Source organism: Apis cerana, linkage group LG2 (genome assembly GCF_029169275.1).
Source record: "Apis cerana isolate GH-2021 linkage group LG2, AcerK_1.0, whole genome shotgun sequence".
Lineage (NCBI taxonomy): Eukaryota > Metazoa > Arthropoda > Insecta > Hymenoptera > Apidae > Apis > Apis cerana.
This window is the reverse complement of record NC_083853.1, coordinates 3,706,048-3,733,791: the sequence shown is the minus strand read 5'-3', so window position 1 is coordinate 3,733,791 and position 27,744 is coordinate 3,706,048. Positions and strand designations below refer to the sequence as shown.

Genomic DNA, 27,744 nt, shown 5'->3' with positions numbered 1-27,744 from the left:
ACAGATTATTAAATTGCATTCAGATTATTGCAAAAAGTTATTTTACTTGCTGGTGACATATATTGTGCGATAAAGGAAACGAAGGGACACGGAAATGGGATATTTGAACGACGAAAATGTGTCAGTATTCCATTAAAAAATATTCCACGACTGAAATTCGAATAAATCTGAAGGAAATGTTTCTGTCACAATTACTTTTTTCTCAGAATTTATTTCTCTTTTAATATATAAGTAATATACATTTAAAATAGAATCTTTATGCTAAACATCATCAGAATGAAATTGATTTTCAAATAATATTATCGTTTGTTAAGTGGTATATAATTTTGATAAAAATAAATTTTTTATTAGAAATAATATGAAATTAAAAATTTATTATTTAAGAAAAAAAATGTTTAATGATTAAATAATTATTATGATTTTTGAATATACAAAAAGATATGTTATACAGAGATAAAAATAAATCTTTTTCTAATAAATAATATAACTATGTAAATAGAATCATTCCACGTAAAAATGAATCGAAAATATTGAGAGAGAATAAAATTTTTTAATATAATAAACTTTTTCTTAAAAAAATTAAAATTTCAAAGTTTATTGAATACATATGCATTTTCAATTGTTTAAATTTATTAATATTACTATTAATAATATATAAATAAAATAAAAACAATATTAGATATTAAAAGTGACAATAGACAATAAAATATATTTATTCTTTTTACAACTTTTTATATCAAATTAAAATATACATAAAAATCATTATATATTAATCATTATATAAAAATTTTAAATTCAATCAAAACACCAAAAATACTTAAATTATTTTTAGTTATTATCAATAAAAAGAAGTTTACAATAAAATTTAACATGTATATCACATATTTTATTCATTTTTACGTAGAATCATTCCATTTTCTATTGTACAATTCATTAAAAGACTTGTGTCTCAAAAAAAAAAAAAAAACAAGCAATAAATTCCTAACATTAAATATCTCACTATAAGCAATTTTCTATAATGAATCTTTATCAATTATTAAACTCAAACAACTAACACTACATCTTCTAATAAAAACTATTAATGTTCACCTATCTTCAACAATGACTACCATCTCCTCGACATATAAAATATTCTTTTCCAAAACGCTTTAACCAGCCTCTATGGAGCAACTTAAATAAAAAAAGACAATCTCAAATATCTCCCTATTACTTTGTTCTAAATAAAATGTTACGAGTTTTAACTGAGTAATATGGCCACGAATTGGACGCATTTTTGCGTCTTCCGGCGATTGTTTCAGGAACGTTCGATTCGTCAGATTCGAAATTCCACGAAATTACATTTTGTAATATATCACGAAAAACTGGTCGTACAAAATTTCGAAGTCATTTTCTTTTTCACCGTTTTCTCTTTTTGGCATTCGATTAATTCGAATGCATGGTTCCAGCATACGTAATTCCCGTTGAATGTGATCGATTATCGATTTAATTTTTTTTTATGCAATTTCGTTACTAAACGATCAGCGTGAGGTTCTTTTTGATTTGTTTTGGGGTGTTATCTGTTTGTACAGATAGAGGTGAGTTGGATCTGAGATGGATTTGATAGAAAGTAATGATTTTCTTTCTTTATATTTTTTTCGTTTGAGAAAGAGATGTGGAGAGTAATGTGAAGAGAAGTGATTTTTACAAATATTTATAAGATATTTGAAATATTAAAATTTTTACATTTCGTAATTGCTCGTTAGGAATTTCCCCTTTCAAAATGCTGATAAAATAATCAAATTTACTAACTTTACATTTCGTTACTTTTCTCAAAACAAATTCTCTCAAATAATAAAATTATATTATATAAAATTGATTGCAAATTATGATAAAGTTTTTTAAATATTCCGACATAAACAAAATAAATGAAACAAAAAGAAACAAGCAATCAGCGTGATAAATAAAATATAACATATAATAACTAAAATCAATATCTTTAAATAATATTATATTGAAAAATATAAGGTATACCAATATTAAAATCATAATTCAAAATGATAAGAATAATGATGGTTAAACAAAATCAAATTAAACAGAAATAACAAACGAAAACGAGCATTAGTAATCATAATTGCAATATTATTTCACTTGTGGGAAGCGAATTGAGTCGATCGATCTTCCCCCGATTTCCGTTTCACGACGCTCGAAGATCGTTTCCCTTCGGTCGAAGCGACCGTTTCCTCTCGATCGACCCATGATTTTCGATGACGATCCACGCGATACAACACGCTGCACTTTCGGCCATGATCCCCATGGTTAATTGAAACCCACATTGCCGTTTAATCTGCGATTCGCTGTTCACTTTATCAGCTCGAGGATACGATACGATGGTATATGCAGTATTTGAGTTAATGGATTTGCGATGATTCGATTCGATACACGATTAAAGATAAGCATTAATGATCGGATACTGTGTTCATGGGTTTCACGAGGATGCCAGGGTTTACGAGGATTTTTGTCCAGTTGGATAATTTATTGGTTGTCCGAACGTTATAACTATGCCAGATTTATATAAAGTTATCTTTCCCACAAATTACTTTTTACGAGAAATTTAATTTAATATTTGGATTTAATTAGTTAGAATTTAAATGTGTACTTTTGGAAATATCAGGGTTTTTTGCCAGATCTCCGTTTCACTTTCTCAAAGCGAAAAAAGTAGAATATTTGATCTAAAAATTACGAATAATATTAAACTTCTCTGGAAGATTGTATAAAAATTTCTCACATTATCTTATATTCTTATTTCAACTTTAACAGAAAATATTTGTACACTTCTTATTTACACGATATAACAAACAAGTAATTATTATAACGAGCAATCATTACTCAAACGGAAGCTTATTTGTTATATTAAAAAAAAAATTCTCAAAGCCCGACTTTTCCCACTGTAAACACAGTGAATCTCCCGGCAATGAACAAGCGGAATTATCAAGAAATATATAAGCCCCGAGAACGTAAAAACAGGCCTGGCAATTATAGTTTCGTCCAATTTTGGCTTGAGTGTGCAGCGGTTGAAGACGGTTAAACAGCGTTAAATAAGCGTTATTATTCCGTGGCCCTGGCGCAATTCGTTCTCCTCGCGCAGGAAACGGTCGTTCGTTCGGCGTGCTTCCGCAATTTTAACCCTTTGCCCGAGCCCGTGTTAATGGAGTAACTACGACTGCAAGTTTCAGCGGTGCCACTTCGTGTACAGAAGAAGTCGTGAGTGAGACTAATGAGAATAAAGTAGGAACGTAGTAGCAGCGACAGCAGCGACAGAGGAAGAAGAAGAAGAAGAAGAGGAAGAAAAAGAAGAAGAAGAAGAAGAAGAAGAGGAAGAAGAAGAAAAAGTGGAAGAACAAAGTTGTTGAGAAGAGAGGAAAAAGAAAGAAGAAGAAGAAGAAAACTTGAAGGAAGAGTAAGAAGTAAATGGCAAGAGTGAGCATGATGCAAGACTGCCTGGACAGATGGTAATACAACGTGATATGCTCGCGTGTCCCCTAGGTTTGTTGAAAACGATACCAAGGTGCTTCCATGCATAATCGCGACTACTGTTCCAGAATTACAACGCAGGATACAACGCACGGTGTCGTTTCGAGACATTGGACAGTTTTGCTACGTGATGGATCCCTCGTTACCGAACAGCGGCATGTCGTAAGCCTTGCTAAGACCTTGTACAATTTCCCGGATGCGAAAGGTCAACTAAGTCTCTGCGGGGGGTTTGTTTGTGTCCCGAACAGGAAGCAAACAGCGATCTACAACTTCCAATTACAGAGAGGGAAGTGACGCAGCGCGTGAATTAGCGCGCTTTTTTCCATAAACGCTTCCAGAGTTTCACTTATAAATATTATTTATTAATTGTGATAAAAATTTGATAAAATGTTGAAATATTTTAGACAGAATAAATCTAATTTAAAATGGAATTTATATTTATATTTTAATCTAAATAATCTAAAATAAATAATAAAATAGGTTTAGTTATTTAAACATTTTATGGAAATATCTCTGTTTTCAATAATGCTCTCTGGAATTATTCTACGACATATAATAAACTATCTTATCGCGTTATTCCAGGCATCGTGTATCATCACTCGCACTAATTCACGAACATGCTTGCACAATGATCAAGCTAGACGAATTTACGATCGTGTCACGACAATCTTCGTGGACTTGCAATTTGACTTGCAATGTGTGTGAGACTTTCAAGAGATAGATTCACACAGTTGGTCAACAACGCAATCTCGAAAGGAAGGAAGAACTGCCTTGCAGAGTAATCAAAATTGCGACAGCGACAGCGATAGTAGTAGTGATAGATAGTGATCAGCCTCAGCCTCGTCACGTGTATCAAATTACCATACTACATACGAGAGTTCAACATTTGCCATTGCACAGCATTAATACGCAGGCTACAAATAAGTAGTAGGAAAGAGTGTGTGGTCAGCCAAGAAAGAGATTAACCCTCGAGTGGTATTAGGGAGGGTATTTGTGATTCCAAATCGTAGATTAGGTCCTTTAATACACACTTCAAGTTATATCAAAAGTTTTTAGATTTTCTTTCTTTTTTTTTTCGAGAAAAAGAAGATTATTATGTCCATGCTCCATGACTTATAATGTATTTATAGACTGTAAGCATTTAAATTTTTCCAAGAGTTGATTTTTTCTCCCTTTTTCGGGAAGTTTAATTAATAATTGTTGCAAATAAATTAAACTTGATTTCTTTTTTTTTTTTATTGAAAAAGATTAGATCTAAAAAGGTTTAAGATGTAATGATTTAAAATTATATGGCTTATATTATAGTTTATACTAATAATAAGAATATTTAAAAATAAATTTTACATTTGTAAACGATTAAAAATTATTTACAAATAGGATATAATATAACAAGGTATCAGATATGATGATGATTGACGAATGAATATTTTTTTATAAATATTAATAATAATGAAAGAACAGTTTGATAAAAAATATATTTAAAGGATTGTTTTTTCTCTATCTAATCAATATGTTTCTCTGTGGTTAATATTCTTTTAATTCAGTTAAAAAAGTTATTATTTTTATAATTAATTAATATATAATTAGTATATCATATATATTCCTTACATAATTTATTTTCAAAATAATTAATCCCTAAAAAATGCATAAATTTTTTACATTTAAGTTTTTAATATTTAAAGAAATTCGTTTGTATTCTAAACTAAATATTTTTACATATTTTATACTTATCACCTCGTTCACCGGTGTAATTAACTTGTCATAATGGCATATTCGTTTCGAAACTACCACTTGAGAGTTAAAACGCAGCTTGAGAAACAAAATGATAGAGAGAAAGAAGGAAAGAGAAACAGGATAGAGAAAGAAAGAGAGACAGAGAGCTTAAAACGGTGCTGGAAGAGATCATTTCTCTGCTTCAAAGCTTTTTCGCAGTGCAACGTATTAACGTATGTACGTCCTCGTGCATACACCAATACACAAGGGTGATCCGTTATAATTTATCCCGATGCATCAGAAAAGAGATGATTATTCATGGAAAAATAAATCGAGAGCCAAGATTAAAATTTTAGCATAGAAGCTTTGTTTTCAGCGAAAATTACTTTAAAGATATTTTGGATATATGTGCACTTAAAATAAAACTCAATTTCCTTCCATTTCTTTGAACATTTTTACCCTATTTTCCATTTATAAATATATCCTTAAGGAATATAAAGAGGAAAAAATTTATCAACAATTAAATTTATCTTATATTTTTATAAAAAAGACAAGAGAAAAGATATTCTAAAAATTTTTAAGTTAAATATAACACACAAATCTCGTAAGAAGTCTCTCGAGACTTTCTTTAGTTGAAACCCCTTCTTGATAATATTCAAATATTACACTCTTTCTCCTCTATATTATAAAACTAAAGACTTTTTAGAGTAACTGTTAAGAGTAATCATTTTAATATTATAAAATATATCGATGATAAAATAAACGAATGTTACGAATCATTAATCAAAAATGAATAACACACTTTTTAAAAAAATACCACAGATTGAAAACCACTATACTTATACGATTTTATTTGTGAATCTGAAACTTTTGCCTAATAGACGTTTTTATTTTTACGATTAAATCCGATTTATCAAATCTGAATTCCCTTTATGAGACTTCTTACGAGGCACACGCATACCCAACATCCTACATTTAGAGATCAGAGAATCGTCTAACTCTTTTTCCTTATAGCGCTTCAGCAGAACTTTCAAACCTTTGATCTACTTTTTCACGAACGATTTCCACGAGTATTGCCACTAACGAACCTGCATATGATCACCATACTGGGGACGTTAAACGGAGACTTTTATCTTTTCTTTAGCCCAATCTGTCTAGAAAAATGATAAAGAGGATAGTTTCAACCTGTCGTATTCGTGCACGTTTCTCTTAATCTTTTTCGATCGCAAATATCAGAGATTCTAATTTTCGGAGAAAGCAAAGCGAATTCGGTGATCATGATCATCAACAGGAGGAGGAGCCACAAGAGAGACTTTCGTAGCATCGATTAAATTCACTGTGAAAGCGTTGCAGAAGTAATTAATTGTTTTTGAAATGTTTTCTTTATTTAAAACTAGACAAATTCACATAATATTCAGATTATTTGTTATAACAGTTATGATTTTTCATTCAATTAATAACAATTCATATTAAGAATTTTTATTCATATTGTGAATAATGATGTATCGAATATTGATTTAATTTAGAAACGATTTTGCAAACATGATAACTGTGATAAATTAATCTTTACTTATTTCGTATCATATTTAATTATATTATATTATAAAGACATTCAGAATTCGAATAATCAGGCTACTGTATAAAATTTCGTTCCTGCACAGAATTCCATTCTTCCTTCCAAAAAAGTAAAATTGTTAAAATAAAAATCGTATCCTTAAAAATTTAGTTTTAGCTTGGAATAAAAAAAGAAAAATTGTACATTTTAATCAAGAGAGAAATATCTGTCTGACGGCCTTGTAAATCTCTCGTATTTTATACGACACAGTGGTTTTATTCGTTTTATTTATAAAACTTTCTTCCGGTAGTTCGAAACAACGACATGAAAATCGTCTATCTACGTTTACCTTAATCATGGATTCTATCAATCTTTCATGGGACGCCGGACGTGGAAGTTTCCTCAGTTTCAGCGTTGCTGAATCAACAAGGGGTCGGGATCGTGCTATGACACGAGCACCTAGTGAAAAATGCAACGGGTCTCGTTGCATCGTAAGATTGCATTAAGTCCACAGTCGGGCGAAATTATCGTGCTACAAAAGCCATTTGTGCTCCCCCTTTGCTTCTTATTTGTGTTTTGTGTTTTCGTGCACGCATGTCTATCCATCGTGCCAAAGGGAATTGATCAAATTTTGTGTGCCTTGATCGTCCAAATGTTCGACTCGCGACAGTTTGTACACTGTGGAATATGGAATAGTGTGCTGTGTACATTATTTTGAATCATTGTTCTGAAAGGTTTGTAGTCTCGGAGTTGAGATAAATATGTAGATTTAATTATGAGAAAATTTATAAAAATGATGATAAATCTTGTGATGGACTGACATCAAAGTTAATAGTTTAATATTAACTGGAAAGATTAATTATGGAAAGAGAATTATGAAGATTGTTGGAATTATATTCTTAAAGAATAATATTAATAGCAATATTATATTTGTTTAAAGATAAATAAAGTTTATTGCATGTGAAACGAAGAAATAAACATTTGTTTGGAAATTAATATTTTGAAGAATATTCTATTTCTTCATTGTTTTTTTGGAGCTATTGAAATTAAGAATATTGACGTAAGAAGATCAATTTATTATTATAAAATAACGTTTTATAGTTTTGAAATATTACATTTAATTTATAAATTTAGAAAATAGATAGATAAATTTTTTGTATCATTAATAAATTTTAATACGTGTAAAATATATAACTTAAATATATTTTACTTAATATTTCCAAGAATAAATAATTTTTAAATACATGAAAATCTTGAAAATAATCTTATATATTCAATAATACGAATATAATAATATAAAATAAATATAAATTTTGAAATATAAATTTTATTGTACACGAAAGTTGTTTTTACCATTTCAAAATATCGTTTTAATACAACAAAGATTGAATTTCTACACGTGAATAGATTATAAAAAAATGATCAAAAAGATGATTTAAATATCAATAAACATTATAAAACATTTATTTTAATATTATTAAATTAAAAAATATCATTTTTCTCAATTCTTTTTAATTTGTTGAGAAAATGAAATATTAAACTCCCCAAGCTATAATAATTTACACATCCATTAGTAGAAAGTATAAAATTTCAGTTTGCTTTTACGAACGGCAACATAATTTTATGCAAATAATACAAAATATCTGCACAAATTACGAAATTAAGAATTATAGTTATAATGAAAAATAATATGACTAACTTATGAAAGAGAATAGCCATGCTTAATTTTCAAATACCGATATCAAAGTGAAAATTATTTTATGTAACGTATAATGATAATTTATTAGCAATTAATAATGTAAAATAGCACGATCAGACACGATGCTGAATATCATGACGTATACATATCGTTATGTATTTTTTTGTTGAATTATACAGGGAAAAATAATTTTCTATTAAAATTTTTTTTCGCGGCAACCTCGAAGACTGTAAATTTACATAAATGCTAACCCGTTTACGCGCATTTTATGTTTCATCTCTAATTAATTGTATTGTTTACAACAATTCGTTCTGGCTTCTCTGCTTTTCCTTGCAAAAAAAAAGAATAAATGAAAATCACAATTAATAATGGTTAAAAATTGTTAGAAACAATAATATATTACATTATAAATTATTCTAAAATATTCTTAATAAAGAAATTTTAATTCAATCTATTGAACATTTCATCCCTTTCATTAATAACATTTTCATATTTTAAATTATTTTTATAATATTGTGAAAATTATTCACGTCATCATTATTTAATAATTTTATTCAATATTTTTGTAAATAAAATGTGCGAAATAATTGTATATTTTTAATTAGTTTAGAATTTTAATAGAAACGAATAATTATACACTTTCTAAATGAGAATTCCTTAAATGACTGACTTTCCATTGATCTATACCACTGAATCTATTCATACAAAAATTATAGTCTAGAAGCAAATAATTAAATTATACAAATCAAACATATATATCTTCAACGTGTTATCTAAGAGCTCCGTGTTAATTGTTATTTCAATGAAAAAGAAAGAACGAAATCGCTTTATTTCTCATCTAATTCAAACTCAAATTGCTTATTTAACTTAACAAATAAGTCTCAACTTAATTTTTATATCTCTCAAATTTATTATCTCTAAAAATCGATCCTTCGATAAAAACCCACGAACGTGTTTTTAACACTATATTTTTCCCGATAAAAATTCTTCGAGAGCAATCGGATTAAAAAAAAAAAAGCATTTCAAGGAAAAACGACGCATGATTATCCGTTCGATCGCGTCCATTCCACGATAATTAACAATTATTTATGAGATCTTGCATATGTCCGGCGCAAATTAACAGAGAAAATTCTACCTGAGTGTAATCACGATCCTCGTTAAAGCGTAATTAATAACGTTTTTCGGCGGAACGATGTTTTAAACGAACTCGCGTCGTGTTGAATCGAACGGTACGGTGGGTGGATTCATATGTACGTTGCGTAACGGAAACGGAAGACACGGTCTTGATCACGGGGCCAATTCCCTCTTTTAATCTCCCTCTTTAATTAAACGGAAGCCATGGTTCTTCTATCTTCCGAGCGTAGTTTTTCGTAGTTGGAGAGGGGATTTTAATAACCGGCCGTTTACTTTTATCGAATTCGATATGCTCGTTAATATGGATGAGATATGCAAAAAAGATTCCCCGATCGAATGATATAGAATGAGCGCGTTTGTCAAAGTTTCGTTGTTTCGTCTCATCTTTCGCCGCCTGATGCGCTTTGCGATCGTTGAATCGTGATTTCGCGAACTCGAAGTGCAAGTAGCTAATTTTTTGCTACTTTTTGCATTAATTTATTATTGTATCTCGTACGTAAGTGTTAATATAATCGTTTGCGAGTGTTAAATAATTTCGATTCGTTTATCTTTATTTGGTTGAAAATATATAACTGTTCAGTAGGACGATTTAACATTGTTTAACAATTTTCATCGAGAAAAAATTAATTACTAATCGCGTCATTTAACATTGACAATTTAGAACAATGTGATAAAAATTGATATAAATTAATCGATCAAATGATGATTTTATCGTTTCTTTTTTATAGTTAGATGTAACCGTAACAACAAGGGAATAAAAAGAAATTAAAAAAAAAAATAGAGGAAAAAGAATCGATCGTTTGGAATTTGCGGTAAAAATAACTGGATAGTAGTATCGTCGGTTTGACAGTTCAAATTACCGATGACACGATGTACGAATTCGTTTTTCATTGTCAACACGTAGCAGATTTTTCAATCATTTTATACACAGTATGCTTTTGTATGTAGTTTCAAGTTCAATTTTTTGTCGCGCAACGCGTGAATCATAGAATATTGAAAGAGGAGTTAAACTTGAAGAGAGATTGAATTCTTTCGATAGATAGATATATTGAAATATTAAGAAATACAGTGAGAAAAATAAAAATAATTTTAAGGAAATAACTTGAATTTTTTAGAAATAATTTTATAAATAGAAAAATAAATATACAAATAACAAAAAGATTATTCTCTAATATTTTAAAACAATGTAATAAATTAATACGTACATAAGAATATAATACATTTTAATCATAAATAATTTACAATTCAAACGTTTCTGAATTAAAAAGAAAAATATCTTTATCAAATCTATCTTTTCATCACTGCATCACTTCACTAAAGCGATAGTTTCGATATACATTGTACACGTTTTCCTGACCAAAATTAAACAAACTCATAACCTAATTTGCAGCCTCAAATTCATTGTTAATGGCCAAAACATCAACATCCTCCATCATGTTTGAAATCATCCGCGATAAACGAATTTTAAAATCAATAAATAATTTCACGATGTATATACAATTGTAGCCAATCAAAAATTGTGTCCAATACACGGCGCGAAATTCGATTTGAAAACGTTTCCAAAATCAACGAGACCAGATTCGTTATTCGTCGAATAAACAAGTGTAGGTCGGAAACGTGATTCTGGATTTTCGAGAGCGGAATGGAACACTGTCTCGACACAGGACAAATAATAATTAAACTGGCAAGCGTGTTCGTTTAATGCGTTTCATTAAAACACACTAGAGATTCGTGAGTATGGCGTCCGCCATTATGGAAAATTTGTGCATTGTACGCATGTACGATCGCGTGATGCTTTCAATTTGGAAGCAATTAGTAATTGTCGTCCACACTTTCCAAGATGAGCAGAAAATTGATAGTCTGTTGATGCACCATTGGTGATACATTTAGGTTTGTCGTAATGATCGTAATGGTTAAATTGAGTAATATAAACGTATCTTCTTATAAATAATAAATAATTATTGACAAACGAATTGTATTAACGATCTAACGCTAATTGAATATTTATAATATTGAATTAAAAATTTTATTTTATATTTTATATTGTATTATATGTTTGTTACATTGAGAGAAAAAACAAATTATAAAAAAATATTACTTCGAATTTTAACTAATGCATATACATGAAATTACGATTCTGAATAAAGATATTACTTATTCTTAGATAAAAATATGTATAAATAATAATGAAATAAAATTCTTTTTTATGAAACTTTAAAAAAAGTTATTAAATTCAATATTAAAAAAAAAAAAAATCGAAGTTTTACACGATTGTGTAAATTTCATTTCAATTATCATTTACTTCGATATTTACTATGTATTATCTATAATGCATCAACAACTAACGAAGAAATCAAAAAGAAAAAGAAAATTGGACGAAATATTTTATAGTTCGCTTCATTTGGATTTTCGTGAAATTTATATGCCTTTGAATTACACACTAGTTTAAATACAGGCCATTGTATATTATCCTTTATTTTTTTTCTTATTTATTTTTTTTTTACTTCAGTGAAACACAATAAAAATGGGGTTTTTTAAAAAATTCATTTGCAGCACGGTATTTATTTATATTACTTGTTGTTCCGGTTTAATTTAAGTTATTTCAACTTTATAAATTAATATAAGGTTTCGATTAATTTCACGTTATGTGTAGATAATTATGCCGGAATTGTTTTAATTGTTTACGATGAGATGATAAAATATTTTGTCCGATAAAATTGAAGTTTTTCATTTGTATTGTAATTTAATTATATTTATCATTTTGCGCAGTGAATATGTTATTATCGAATGTTAAACATGTTTAAATACGTTTTGTGAGTATTAATTTGAATTGATGCAATTTTAAATGAAATTATTTCACGATAAGCTTATATATTAATGTACGTAATAATATTTGAAGATTAGAAATAATAATCTCGTAAATTATGGATTTATATTATTTGTATTATTAATTAAAAAGTTATATTACATTTGTAAATTAATTTCAATTTTTATATCTAATAATTTATTATTTAAAATTAACAGTTGAAAAATTAATGGAAAAAAAATTGAAGAATATGAAACGATAATCAAACGAAAAAACTAATAGAACCTTTGAAAATTGTGAAGCAAAAGCAAGTTAACACGTTTCTTCTATAACAATAAACTAAAAATGTAAACTCATTTATGACTTTCTACCATTTACGACCAAGTCTTTGAAACTTTAATTCGCAATCAGTTTGATCTTCGACTTCCGGCAAAGTTCAATTTTCCTTTGAACCGTTAAAATTTCTCAAGCAAACAACAAAAGTTCGAAAATGGTTTGAGAAATACGTTTTCGACGAGTGGTGCAATTCGTAATATAATAGTCAATTGCTCGAAGATGCATAATAAAGAATGGAAGGAAATAGGTAAATTACGCGAAACATTCTGCGAATTTTATAACTCGTCGAACAGTTGGATTATTATTCGTGAAGTTTCACATAAACTTTTGAATTTTGCTTATTCTCTTTCTTGCAAAATATACGACAATTCTGACGAACGAAACAATGTTAATATTATTTTACTTTTTAATTATATTTTTATTATACGAATTTTTGCATTCTCTATTATTTATTTACATCCTGTATTTTCGTGCAGCGCAAAATTTATTTAAGAAATTTGTATCGTACCACTCGATATCAAATTTTGTTTGAATTATTTGTCCATGCAAATAAACAGTTCACGAATAACTTAAAAACCCAAAATTACATTCAAAAATATCTTCGAATATAGTCTCACTATAATTATCCTTCGAATTCAAACAATTTATTTTCAATCGAGAATGAACAGAAATCTGAACAAATGAATCGCCCATAGTTTCAATCAATTGGACGAACGATTCCCAGCAATACGACGGAATAAAGAAAATTAGATTTTGATAAAAATACACGCGATGAAACGTACGTTTACATGCCGTATTCCTTCCATTAAAAGTGCAGTTTTTCCTTTTTTAATTTCTTTTTCACGGTCGAACGATCATCTTGTTCAAAGAGTGCCGATTCGATTTTAAGGATTACCTGTTAATTGAACCGTGACCGATTTCGCGCGATTGATCAACGATAAAAACAGGGTTGGCAAGTATAAAAGTGCAATTGCATGGAAATCCGCTGGTACCATCGTACGAATTCTCACAATTGTGATTCATCTTTGCCGGAAGTGTTCCCTCATTCTCTTGTCTAGGCCTCGACCCAAAAGCTATTGTACGTGGTGCTTTAGGAACTTGCGGGTCGAGCAAAGGCACGACAGAAATTGATGAAAGGAAGATTTCTTGGGTATTAGAGATACAGTGGAGCGTCAATTATTAGATCTATGTAATAGTGGAGTAAAAAAGGGAGTTAAAAAGGAAGGCTTTAAGGATGGGATATATATTTGAGTTCTCGAAAAGTTATTCTCGAGAATATTCTCTTCTTTAGATGAATTAAAACACTTTGTAATTTGTTACCTTATTCGTAAAATATGTGATTTGCGTTTTTGGGGAAGAACTATTTTGTTCGATTTGTTAATTTTGAAAGTATTGTCAGTTATTGGAACATTAAATAACTTTTCATCTAACTCGTATAAATATTGACTCATTATAAATATTGACGATAAATTTGTAAAAAGAAGAGTTGGAAAATCTAGATCAATGGAAAGTCAAAGGATATTGTAAAAGTTTAATTATTAAATTTTTGATATTAAAATATTAACAAATTTAATTACACGTGAAACGTAAGAGTTTTATTAATTGAATTTTTATTCTTCGTATTCATTATTATCGAATATTTAATCTTTATTTAATATTTTATTTCGTCAAATTACGATTTAAGAATTTTCTTATGAAAATATATTATTAAAATATATACAACATTATATTATCTTCTCATTTAAAATTATGTTTTTTAAAATTAATGTTTTTCACTGCTGTATAATATTTGTATAAAAAAATTGATTATAAATTCTACTGATAAAAAAATTAAAGAAATAATATAGTATTTTTAGCGAAAGTACAAGAAGAGAAAGTACAACTAGAAGAATCTATTAAGTATTTCAAGTTGAAGTAAGTTTTGTAGTGTTATCAAAGTTTTAATATTTCATCATACATAGAGAAATTATTTAAACATGACATTTATTCAAACTTCTCAACTATTTATATTTTTCAATGAATATCTTTTTCCCTAATTCCTTTAATAATTATATTTCAATTATTAATTATAATATCTCTTTATATTATTTTCTAATTCATAAACATTCTTTAAATTAATCAAATATAAAAGATAACTTAAGATATCGTAAACAACGTAACAAAATATTCATTATTTTAATATTCATAACTAACCTAAAATCGATTTATCCAAATTTTCAAATTCAATTCAAATTGAAATAACAACGTTTAATTTCCATCCACGACGATGGAATATTCTCTCGTCCTAATGAAACAATTCATTCACGAAACAACAGTAAAGAACACAAAGAAAGAAGAATCGAAATATTATACAGAATTGTAAACAGACATTTTAAATCAGCAAGTTTCGTTTGATCCAACGCGAATAATAATTCACCAACGAATTTGCCCAAATTACCTAATCACATCAATCTTATCAACGTGTCTTGATGCGTATGAACGTGTATGTAAGGTGGATAGTGTGAGGATTCAACAGATCTAATCGCAAATTAGACGACAGAGACAGACAGAGAAAGAGAGACAGACAAACAGAGAGGAGAGCGAGACAGACAGATAGAAATAGCAGAAAGTTGAGAGAAAGAGTGCGAAAGAGAGAGAGGGAAGCAGAGAGAGAAATCGAACGCGGTTTCATCGGAACTGCTCATTTGTCGTCGATCGACATCGACGAACAAACCGATCCATTCACAGACTTCTCATCATTCCAAAGACAAGAGATGGGTCGTAACCTGATTTTTGTTTTACACCCATGAAACTCGAATACGAAACTTTACTCGGAGTCTCGAAACTCGAAACTTTTGAAATCCATAGTGTATTTTTTTCTCCTTTCTCTTTTAAGAAGATTTTAATAGGAAAAATCATAAGGAATTTCGATCTTTGAAATTCTTTGAACTCAAAGCATTCGACGGAGTCTGGAAACTCTCGAAACTCTCGGAAACTTTTGAAACCTAAAATACATATTTTCCGTTCGTTCCTCTTCTAAAGAAATTTCGATTAACAATTTTAACAAATTTTTAAAATTCTTCGAGTTTAGGTTTATATAAATCTTAGGTTGATATAAATCTTCGAGAACCTCGCCTTTTAATCAAGATCAATGACAATAAAATAAATAACGAAGATAATCTTTTTAATTACCAATAAAATTATATCAATAAGAATAATTTAATTAAAATCTAAACAATAATTCGCTTATACCATATGATATAATCATCTGAATTTCGAGTTATCTTCGAGAATTGGAAAATTTTTAAGTTTCGAAAAGTTTCGAGGTTTCCCTAACAAAAATCGTTTACGAAACACTTTCCAAAAATGATCATCTCAAGAACAGAACCAAGTCTTTTCCAAAGATCTTCGCTAAGATTCACGACTCCTTCCCTCGGATCGATTTTTTCGAAGACACAGAGAAGAAGCATTAAATTTCATTCGCGTTGATCCAAGCTCCGCCTCATCCTTACCTGAGAGCAGAGACAAGCTTCGTGTACACACGTTATACGGCGATTACACCTCCGCCAGACATTGCCTGTAACCAACCACACTCTCTCCTTCTCTCGTTCGTTCGCCATACGATCCTCTCTCTCTCTCTCTCCCTCTCTCGTTCTCAATACTCGCACACGATGCGCCCATTCAATTCGCCTTCCTTTCTTTCTTTTCATTTACCATTCGAGCAGGAGCACGAGGAGAAGAAGAAGAAGAAGAAGAAGAAGAAGAAGAAAAAAAAGAAGAAGAAGAGCATCCCGCGGTTTCGTTCGCGGTACATCGAGCCCGTCGCGCTGGGTGTTTTCATAAATGAGAAAAAGGGAGAAGAAACGTTTCCCTCCTCGTGCCACGGCTTCCTTTCGTCGATGCGCCTTCTCCTTACCGAACACGATGCGCGCCCTCTGTCGCTTTTACGCCTCCTCGCGGATTTCACACCCTTTGTTTCTCGGCCGAGAAACGGAGACGCGTGTTTCTGCGAATTGCTCGAGGGGGTGAGATGAACGCGTTGAAGACCGTTGAAAGACGGTTCTTTTTTTTCTTTTTTCGTGGTACATTTCTTGGTATTGAGATTTTTTTCTTTTGGGAGCTGGTAGCGTTTTAAGTAGATAGACAAATTCGATAGATAGATTTTTGGAGATTTTTTTTCGAAGGTTGTTGCAGTGGATCTTTATTTGTATTCTTTTTTTAATGTTGATTGATAATTATTGGTTAATTATTGAAAAGATAAATACTATTGATTTATATTGTAATTTCTGGTCGCTATAAACAATTCTTGTTATTAAAAATATAAAACAATTCAATTTATTTAGTACGATTAACTTCAAAATCGAATGGGGCAATTATGAAATATTTTACAATTTAATTGATAAATTTAAAATTATCGATCAACAAAAAATTAAATATTAGCCTATCAGCTCTAACTAATTTCTTCACGAAAAAAGAAATATACATATTGAGAAATTCACAATTCAAATCATTTATTTATTTTTTTTTTTCGAAAATCATCGTATTCGTAAGGAAGACGTCGAAATATTGTGTGCTGGGCGAGATTTAATTTATCTCCAGCAAGGAACGATCGTGTACAAATAAACAATCCCAGAGAAACAACGAGAATCTCCCCAAGATTCGTTCGTGTATCGGTAGAATTGCGCAAGAGACAATTTCCGGGACGCAAACCCGCTGGAAGCGTGTCTCGTTTTAAGAAAGAGGTATGTGCGACAGACAGGCGACACAACAGAAAGAATTGTCAGCTAGAGAAACGCGGACAGACGAAATATAGACCACAAGGTAATTCTAAAGCAAGTGAGAGAATTTATGGGAAGTTTTCTCGAGTTTACTTAAAAATTCCCTTCGAAATGAATTTTTCATTCTACCTTCATTTATCGGAATTCGTCGGCTTGTGATTTCTAATTTGCAATTTTATTGCATTGTAATTCGAGGCTGATTTGGAAAGCAGCTCGATAATAATTATTTCTCTTTATATTTTGTGGAAGATTTCTTAATATGTAAGAAATAAATAACGAAAATATTTGAAAATGTTTAAGTTCTGTAGATTTTTTTATATATTTAGATATCCTCATTATTTCCTTCAATCAATTACAATTTTTCCAAAAGTTCTGTATCATTTCACCCAATCAATTATTCTTTTGAACAAAATTGTTTCAAATCCAATTTAAAAAAAAAGAAAAAACTTACTTCACTTTACATTATCATACTCTTTATCACAAGACTTAGGTGTTCTCTTATATAACCACTCCAATTCCAACGATTGCAAAATTCCAAATTGACGGAAAATCGAGAGAAACTTCCCACATTTAGCGAGATCATCAGCAAAAAGGGTATACAGGAAAGGTGGATCGGTACCTATAAGTGGCACCGCCTCGGAGGTTCGCGTCAACACATGGGACACCAGCAGGGAAAACACCGTCTGTGACAACAGGATGGTCACACCTGGAACATTGTACCCACATACACGCCTGTTTCGGCATCCTCTACACCAGTAGACGACGTGCACCCGTGCGTGAACGGATCGATCGCGCGACTGTCAACGAGAAAACGATGCGTGCACGGATAAAAAAACGTTCGCTCCTCGAATCCAGCAGGGGAGGGGATCCGCGTGAAAGCTTCTCGAAGGGACAAAAAAAAAGAAAAGAAAAGAAAAGAAAGAAAGGGAGACAGAAAACGGAATAACGGAGTTGAAGGAGTTTAAGGATCCTTTTGTTCGAGGTCGTGCACTCGTTCCCTCTGTTCTGCGGGCAAACCATGGATTCAACCATCGTCACAGCGTTTTTCTCTTCTTTCCTCTACCTCCCCTCGACTTCCACCCTGCTTTCCTCTCTCCCTGCCTTGCCTCCCTTTCGGCCGCCACCGAGTGTCGAAAGCGTCACGATCACAAGTGCGCGCGAGACGAGGATCACAGGGCATAATAGGGCGGTGAAGGAGCGTTTCGAGGAGCGTTTCGAGAAGGAATATTTCGACGATTAAGTTTGAAGTGAGGATAACTCAGGTAATCGGTGATGAAGTGTAATTGGCGGAAGCGATTCGTTAGGGCAAATGATTGTCCCGCGAATTGACAGGTTTCGATTTGTCTGCTGTTGGCGGCGGAGATTAATCCTCTATAACCCTGAAGTGAAGTTTCTTTTAGAAGGGGTCGGTTTTCAAGATGAAGCGAAGAATGATCTGCCGCGCGATCAAAAATCCGAAATTTCAGTTTGGATCGAATTTTCTATCATTTTGAAATACTTTAATTGGTATTATTTGTTGTAACTTATGAAAAGTTGGACAAAAATTTTGATAAATTTTTATGTGTAAGAAAGGAAATATTAGTTCAGAAATATATACAACCCGAATATTTACGAGAAAAGAATCGATATAATTAATTAAAGTAACGTTTTTTTATAAGCTTTCCTAATTCTTGGCAAAAGTAAATTAAGCAAATAAACAAATAATTTATAATAATTAAAATATTTTAAATTACATCTTGAAATACTTTGATGCTTTTCTGTTTTGATACATACAAATTGTATCTGAATATTTATCCACTCTTTGCACAAAACTCCTTGTACTTATTATGCTATACAATTGTTATAAAAGTTTAATATTACTATATTTATAAATTGATAAAAAAAATGGTTTACTACAATAAGATAATAAGAGATATGTTTGCTAATTTATAAATAATCTGCTAGAAACAATCAAAACTAATTTAACGATCAATCATCATCTAGATTTAGAAAATAGAAATTCATAATTATTAAGTGTCATAAGCACACAAACGAAGAATTAAATTCTTTTCTATGAAATGATGTAATCCGTGATAATATAAAAATGCAATTAAATTTCAATATAATACAGTGGCGAGTGTATACATACATGATGTTATTATTATTATTATTATTATACATTATGAGAAAATAAAATTTATACATTGGAAGAGATAATGCAAAATAGAAATAATGCGCATAACATATCTTCTATGTATGATATTAAATTAATTAAAGAGCGAAATAGAGTGACATAATATTAATTAGATATTATGTTCTATGCTACGAGTTCCATTGCTAAATCAAATTCAAATACAAAAGTTTCTAATCATGCAAAGCTTTCCCCAATTAATTGCTCGCATCAAATGCAAACACAACAAATAATCAATTTTATGATAATTATAATATTTTGCGATATATGATGAAAATTATGTTTTCAGAAATTATATATATATTTCACAAAATAAAAATGAAAATACAATATCTAGCAATAAAATCAATTCAATTTAAATACAAACATCTCCTCATTTATGCATACGCACATATTATATTCTCACCACTGTATGCATACCCAAAAAATTCACCATTTACAGCCAATCCAGAAACACAATTATTCATCAAATTTAAGGTTATAGAGGATATCCATCACCGTTCAACATACACCACCGCGTGTTTATAATAATTCATTTATCATGTAATTTCTCGAATTATCTATCGATTTTCGTTCTACAATCGTCGCGATCGTCGCAAAACGGGGAAACGTCGTGCACGTCGTCTGCGCAACAAAACAAAATAAAAAAAAAGAAAAGAATCATCAATGGGCGCTCTAGATCTCTGAAAAAAAAGAAAAGAAAGGACAATATACGGAATGTTTCACGTAACTGAGTCAAATTAGTTTCTAATTAAACGGTAGATTTAAACATAATTTAAACGAGTGATGCATTATATGGTTGATGTGCCAAGTACTGCCATCTTTCTGTTTTTTAATAAAACTACACATTTCTTTGTTTTCTGCGATTCTTTATAAATCTTTTAAAAAAGTATAATTGCCTCGAAAATTATTGAATTAAGTTAAAAAAATAGAATTGTATTAAATTAAAACTTGAAAGTTAGTTTCAATTAATTGAAAAATTGAAAAATATTTCAATTTTAAGTTAATGTAAATTTTAGCTTGTGCAAGACAAGGAACAATACTCTTATTTATGCTTTCCTTGTCTTTCATATAATAAATATTACACAACATACATTATTGTAATATATTAAAACCTAAAATTAAAATACTTTTAACACATATCAAAATATTCTTTCTGTCCTCCGTATGTTTCTATAAATATATTTATTAATACTCGAATTATTTAAATTATATTTATAATATATAGAATGAAAGAATGAAGAAGAAAAGCGTAATATTTTAAACACATATACCATATAAATGCATCGCTCAAGATAATTTAATTTTATTCCAATAGAAATTTTATTCTATTTTTTGTTTTAAAAATCTAGACCCAGTTACGTGAAACATTCTGTATTTCAATTATTCGAAGAGACACGAACCGTTTCGAGGGTAACTCACTCACGTATCGCGATTCGACGATTAACATTGAATGATTGCTCGTTAGATTAAACTTTAAACGATAAACAATCCACGCGAGCAATGGAATTTTATAAGGATCGAAAGGATCCTCGATTAGATCCGCCAATTTTTTTTGGTTCCTTTAAACGCGCCTGCATCTGAAAGCTGCCCATTTTTCGTAAAATTGTGAGACAGATTCCTCTTCATACGAGTGTCGTACGGATAGATAGGTTATACGCACCAAGGATTCGAGAAAATGGAACCTGCACTTTCCTTCTCTTTACATGGCCTCGATGATAGATCGTTAGATCGTTTTAATTATCGCGATTCTCTTGAATATATTCCTCTTTACGTCTGATCGTTGCTGACGTTTTGTTCATTCAGGGATGATTATCTTTTTTTGTCGGGGATGAGTTTGTCGGAGAACGAACGATTCTACGTTATTAACCCTTTTGGCGAGGGATCCCCCTTCCTCTCTTTGAGATTTCTAGTCTTTGATACGTTGATTGGGATCGTGAATTGTGATAACTCGATTTTAATCTGGGTTATGATTGGATTTGCTGCTTTTTATTCTTGTTTAAAACCTAATTTAAATATATCTTTTTAAATATTTATTTTTAATTTTTAAATATTGTATATTGCTTTTTGCAAATAAATGATTTTTGAACAAGAATAATAAGAGAAGGGTAAATTTCTTATTTTTCTAAATTTATTTCGTGAACTTTATACTTTTTTAAAAGAAATGATTTTTCGAAAAATAATTCCAAGAAAATAAATTTTTTTTTTATTTTTCATCTTATCTTTTCTTAAATAATAATGTAAAATTATTTTAATTCATTATGAATTATTCAAAATTTTTTAATATTTGAATAATTTTGAACAAATGATGTGATAAATAATTACAAATGATAATGGTACCATACACGAATTTCGAAATTTTCAAATTTTCTCAACAAAAAATTTCACTTTTCAAAGTATTATTATTATTATTATTATTCAAAACTATTATTATTCAGCCAGAATCCATTGCACATTCCGTATTTCTCTAATACGAAGTATTGCCAATACGTCATCCATTTCCCCAAACATCCAATTGCAACCATAACGAAAAAATAACATTCAATACGGATTCCTTTTCACGTATCACTTTCAAATTCGAAATTTCCAATCTCTATTAAAAAAAGAAAAAAAGAACAGATATCGTGAAAGGGTTAATATCGACATAAAGCATTCGATATCATCGGATTTCCTCGTTCCATGACAGTCGCATCCCCATATTGTCAGCTTTTCAACTCATTGACAATTCCAAAATCCTTTTTCTCCCCTATTTTCCCGTAATACGTGTGACGCGGATGTCGATAGGAACCAAGAATTGGACGTCTGCGTGCCTAAACGTATTCCGAAAAGGAAACAACAAATATCTGGTCCGAGTCGCGCGATTCTTTTTACGATATTATCGATAACTTGCTGCCGTTGCTATTCTTTTTTTTAAAGAATACGTGCTCGATCTCTTTTCTCGATGTACAGTCTCGTTCGTAAGTAATAAGGATGATTATTTATGCCCAATTATGGAGGAAAACAAAATAGTTTCTGACAAAAGATGATTGATATAAACTATAAACACTTTTTATTTGTTATAATTTTAAAGAATAATATTTATTGCAGTTATTGTATTTTTATTTGTATTCGATACGTATTCCTTTAATTTAACATTAATAATTATTTAAAAATACAAAGAACTTGATTATTATTGCTTTCCAAAAATTATTAAATTTTTTCGTAATATTGGACAAAAATGATCTCGTACGAAATATTATTATTCTTATTATAAATAAGAATCGACAAATTATTAGGAAATGATTAAAAGAATTGATAGAAATTTGAGAGAAGAATAATGATAATTATATTGTGTTCTCCACAATGAAAATTTTGTGATTTATACGTAATTGAACAAATTTGCAATAAATCGTACAAAGAAGAGAAATCTTTTGTAAATTTTAATCTATTTAATGAAATTATTTGTTATCGATACGAGTCAAGTTATAATTACAATAAAAATAACAATCAAAACGAGTAAATATATAGATTTAGACATTTATTACGATGTAAACAAAAAAATCTTTTAATGTTATTGTATAAATGTGAAAATAATTCTCAAAATTTAATCTCATTTGCTCATAAATCTTTTTTATTGGCCTCATAAACTTACGAACAAGAGTGTATCGATATCTTTTTTAAATCTCTTTTTTCGTGTTTGATTAAAAAAAAAAAAAAAGAAATAAGAGGGAAAAGAAATAAAATTTCTCCTCGTTCGTTTTTACGACCAACCGTGTCTATGTTCGTAATCTAGCCTTGGTACTTCTCCCTTTTTTGTGAAAGAGGCGCGACACGTCGCAAGGGAAAAACGTGGGGGAAAAAATTTTCTCGTTCATCTCGCGAAAACACGCGATCTTCATTTGTAGAACTTGATGGAAATGCTTTCCTCACGGGATGTTGGACTTGCATCGTCAAGGATTTAGAAATGATTGGTGAAATACAAGGAGTACTGTATGGTGTACGAGTTCTGTCCAATAATTTCGTAGACTTTCTGATTTCCTTTATTTTTTGGCGAAATTAATTCTTGTAATTTGTATAAAAATATTATGAGAAATTTAATTTTTAAATAGTCGTGAAAGATAATTTTGAGAATAATTCGTAAAAATATCTCTTTTAAATGTGATTCAAATTTTAAGAATAGATATTGTTATTCATTGTTATTTTATTGGATTTGTTTTTTCATAAATATAATGCAATTTGAACATAATTAATGGAATTTAAAATTAGAATCATTAGGAAGTTAATAAATAAAAAAGAATTTAATTTAATTTTATAGTATTCCGATCGATTTATCTTTTAATTTATTTATGAGATTTTATTTTATAGAATAATATTATACAATAGAGTTCTTTATTTACAAAGAAATGTATCTTGACGTATAATGTATTAATATAATTAAGCATAGAAGTTTTTTTTTATTTTTGTCTACGAATTTATTGGAGAAAACACATGTACATTATGTTTTACCATTATTCACCAAATATATTACGATAATTTAAACAGTTATATTGTGCTCGTAAAAAATGCCACTTATTTCATTTCAAATAAAATTTAGTGTGAATATATATCTTTTTAAACTTCTTTATGACTATTGCAAGAACTTTAATGTACACTAAAGTGAAACAAATTTTATTTAAGTAGCTCTCATAACATCAATATCAATTCAAGTTTCATTTTTATTAAGAAAACGCCAATTATATTTAATATTATGTTAATAAAATGAAAATAAAATTATCAAATATATCTTTCAAATCTAAAATACAATATTAGAATTAGAGATTAAATATTTCACCAAATATATATTACATACCTATTAATACAATTGTTTTTCTTTCACATTTCAAAGCAAATTAAAGACACTATAAAAATATACGATCACATTTGATTTTCTAAATAATTAAATTAAAGAATATATTCAAAAAAGAAAAAAAAATTATTGCTCTATTAGACTATTTGATCATCTACAAATTTTGCAATTCATAATTGAAGGATTTAAAAAGAGAAGTAAATATTTAATATATACTTCAAATATTAAAATACTAAATATTACTATTACCAGACATTATTAACATTAACAACGTGTACCTTCTTCTCGTTACATTTATATTATTTTTTATTATCAAACGTAAAGGGTAAAAGTTAAAAATTTCCTCCCCCGTTAAACCCTCCAATTGAGAACGATCAATCAGCGAAAGGATCGATGCGAAAAAGCGAGGAACTCTAATAAACAAGCTCGAAACCTTTATTCTTCGTAAATTCACATCGATTGGTGACACATTTCGCCAACGCGAAAACGAGTTTCGGCGGCGAGAGCTCGTAAACGGAGCGGAACGCATCCCCGCCTCGTTAAAACTGTCAATTTTATACCGAGGCATTCGCCCCATCTTACCTCCTCAACCCCTTCACGGGTCGCTCGTTTTCATGGAAGGCACGTTCCATCTTTATGCACAGAGACGAGAAGGGAGAGATTGAAGGGCAGGGGGAGGAGGTATCGCCGGATACACAGGCGTCGGCCGAGATAAAGAGAAATGGCGCGTAAACAGGAAGGAAGGAAGCAGGTAACGGAGTTAAGATGACGCACAGAGGGTGAAGGAGTTCGGTTTGATAGCGGCTTAGTGATGAGGGAACAGACAGGGAAACGGGACGAGAGAGAAAGGGGGACTTTGAAAAGAGCGTAGAATGACAGGGGGGTAAATAGATCGCGAGCGAGCTCGAGGACCCCGCGGAGGAGAGGGGATCTCGGGGAAGGAATTATGATTAAATGAAAAAACGAGTGGGTCGAGGGTAGATGGTGTGTGGAGAAGGGAGGGAAGAGAGGCGAAGCGTCAGATGGTGGATAGTTTGAGGATCATGGAAGGGATTTGCCGAAAGGGGAGGGAGAAGGGATGATGATGAAATTAAAAGAAGAGGTGAGAGGTGAGAGGGAAATGCGTGGGAGGACACGTGAGACTTGTAGCAACAGACTGGTAAACAGAAGGATGGATGGAAAGAAGATTGAAATAGGATCGTAATTTGAGGAAATGCGAGGAGGAGTTTTTACGTACGCGTGTTCTCCTTATTGCTTGGAAGTTTTCGAAAATAGGTGAATATGCGGATATTATGGAATGAATGTGTTTTTGATTAAGGAAGTGATCGGAAGGAAGTTATTGCGTGGGATTTGATTTAATGACTTTCGTAACGAATGATCTTTATAAATTATACTTTCGAGAATGGAAAATCAGAGTGCTCTGTACCAATTTTCAGATCAATATACAGTAGCAATTCTAATTTTAATCTCTATTTTCTTTTTTCAATATGTTTAAAGACTTCTCTCTTCTCCTCTCTGATAAATAAAATTAAAGTAATTATTTTTTAATAATAAAAAAAAACAGTAATTTATGTGTCAATTTTTATATGTCACATAATTCTCAAAATAATTTATATTATATTATCCTTAATATTCAAAATTTTCCTTTCAACTCGACAACCGATGATGCTAAAACTTCTAAAATTATTTGTCTTCAAACAAGATTTTCCTTTATTGTTCCACCAAGTGCCAATCTCAAGGGAATCTTTTACATTGCATAAAATCCTTCTTCCTTTTCAAAAGCTAACTTCTGAAGGATTTCTGAAAGTGGGTAGGGGAGGAAGTAAGGAAGAAACGGAGAAATTAGAAGCGATCGAGGGTAAGATGAAGGAAATATGGCGGATCAGAGGCGGAGAGAAAGAGAAGGGGATAGGGAGGGCTCGAGCCAATTTCATTTACCTGCTCTGGTAATTCTGGCAGGCACCGAGGCATATTGCACTAAACGTCGCTGCCGGCACGAAGAAAGACAGATACGGTCTATAAAGCTTGAATTAATGCGGCTGCGTAATTGCGGCTGGGCCTCGTAATTATTATCGTGGACGTCGTAAAGTTGAAACTTTTCGTCCCCGAAAACGTTTCTGCTCGCGAGCGATTTCATTCTGAGAATGAAAGATCGTCCATTGGAATCGCGACGAATACCCGAACACGATCGATGAAACATACGAATCGTTGGAATTTCAATCAGGGGGGGAGGAATGCATTTTTTTGATGGAATATAGTATAGACAGGAATTATTTTTCGAGAAGGATTTTCATGGTGATAGGATTCTGTGGAAAAATGATTAATTGTTTTTCTTTTTTAATTATAATGGATTTTGCGTGTAACTTGTCACTGTTTATTCTTGAATAAATTTGTATTAATTTCGACGTTATTCAAGTTTTGATTTCAATAATTGTTTTGATAATAAAATTTTAAATTTGGAATGTAAATCTATAGAGAACAGAAGATCATGCAAGATTAATAGAAATATTCTTTTATTTATTGTTGATTTATTGAATAAAATAAAATAGAAATTATTTTTTTGTTTTTTTTTTTTAAATTGAGAATTACAACTTGCAAAGGGAAGACTTTTTTCGAAAATTCGTTTATTAATCTTATGTATGATTGTTAATAATTGATTGAAGAATCTTTCTGAAAAAAGTTTGTGATTTGAAGTTATGTTGAAGCGATTATGTTGTTTCAATTATTTCTGCAAAATTGAATAGTTAGAATATTGCAAAATATATTCACGCTAATTTTATCATTATTATAAAAATGTTTGAAAGTATAAAAGATTTTATATTTTTAACAGGATACTCTCTTTTCTGAAACATTTTTCTTTCTTTCAAAATATAATTAGTTTTTACTTAAATAAATACAAAAAACATACCGACTAAAAATGTGGAAAAATGAATTCGCTATTATTACAAAAAGATTCACATAATAAATAAATTTCTAAATTTTTATATTTAACTATTTATTTAGCAATATTTAAAAATTTGTACAGTGAAATGCGATTTCTGGAAAAATTTTTTATCAAGAATTCGTAGATTATAGAATTTAAACGAAATAATTACGAGGGCCAGATTTCGCAAATGAAAAAAAAAATATATATATACATTCGAATTTCAATTTACTTTATCAATTTCAATCAAAAAACACGAATCAATGTTTCACTTATATACTTTCACTTATAAAATAATAAAAAAAAAAACACTTTC

General features: G+C 30.1%; 1 protein-coding gene and 1 long non-coding RNA gene across 6 annotated transcripts in view; one reads left to right on the top strand and one right to left on the bottom strand.

Moving 5' to 3' along the window:
• Positions 1–27,744, bottom strand: part of LOC107997516 (neuronal acetylcholine receptor subunit alpha-7) — a 367,007-nt gene that overhangs the window by 36,209 nt on the left and 303,054 nt on the right. The window lies entirely within an intron of this gene.
• On the top strand, positions 2,987–3,945 carry LOC133665704 (uncharacterized). Its single transcript, XR_009828919.1, has 2 exons — positions 2,987–3,488; positions 3,579–3,945. It is a non-coding gene; the product is annotated as an uncharacterized LOC133665704 (long non-coding RNA).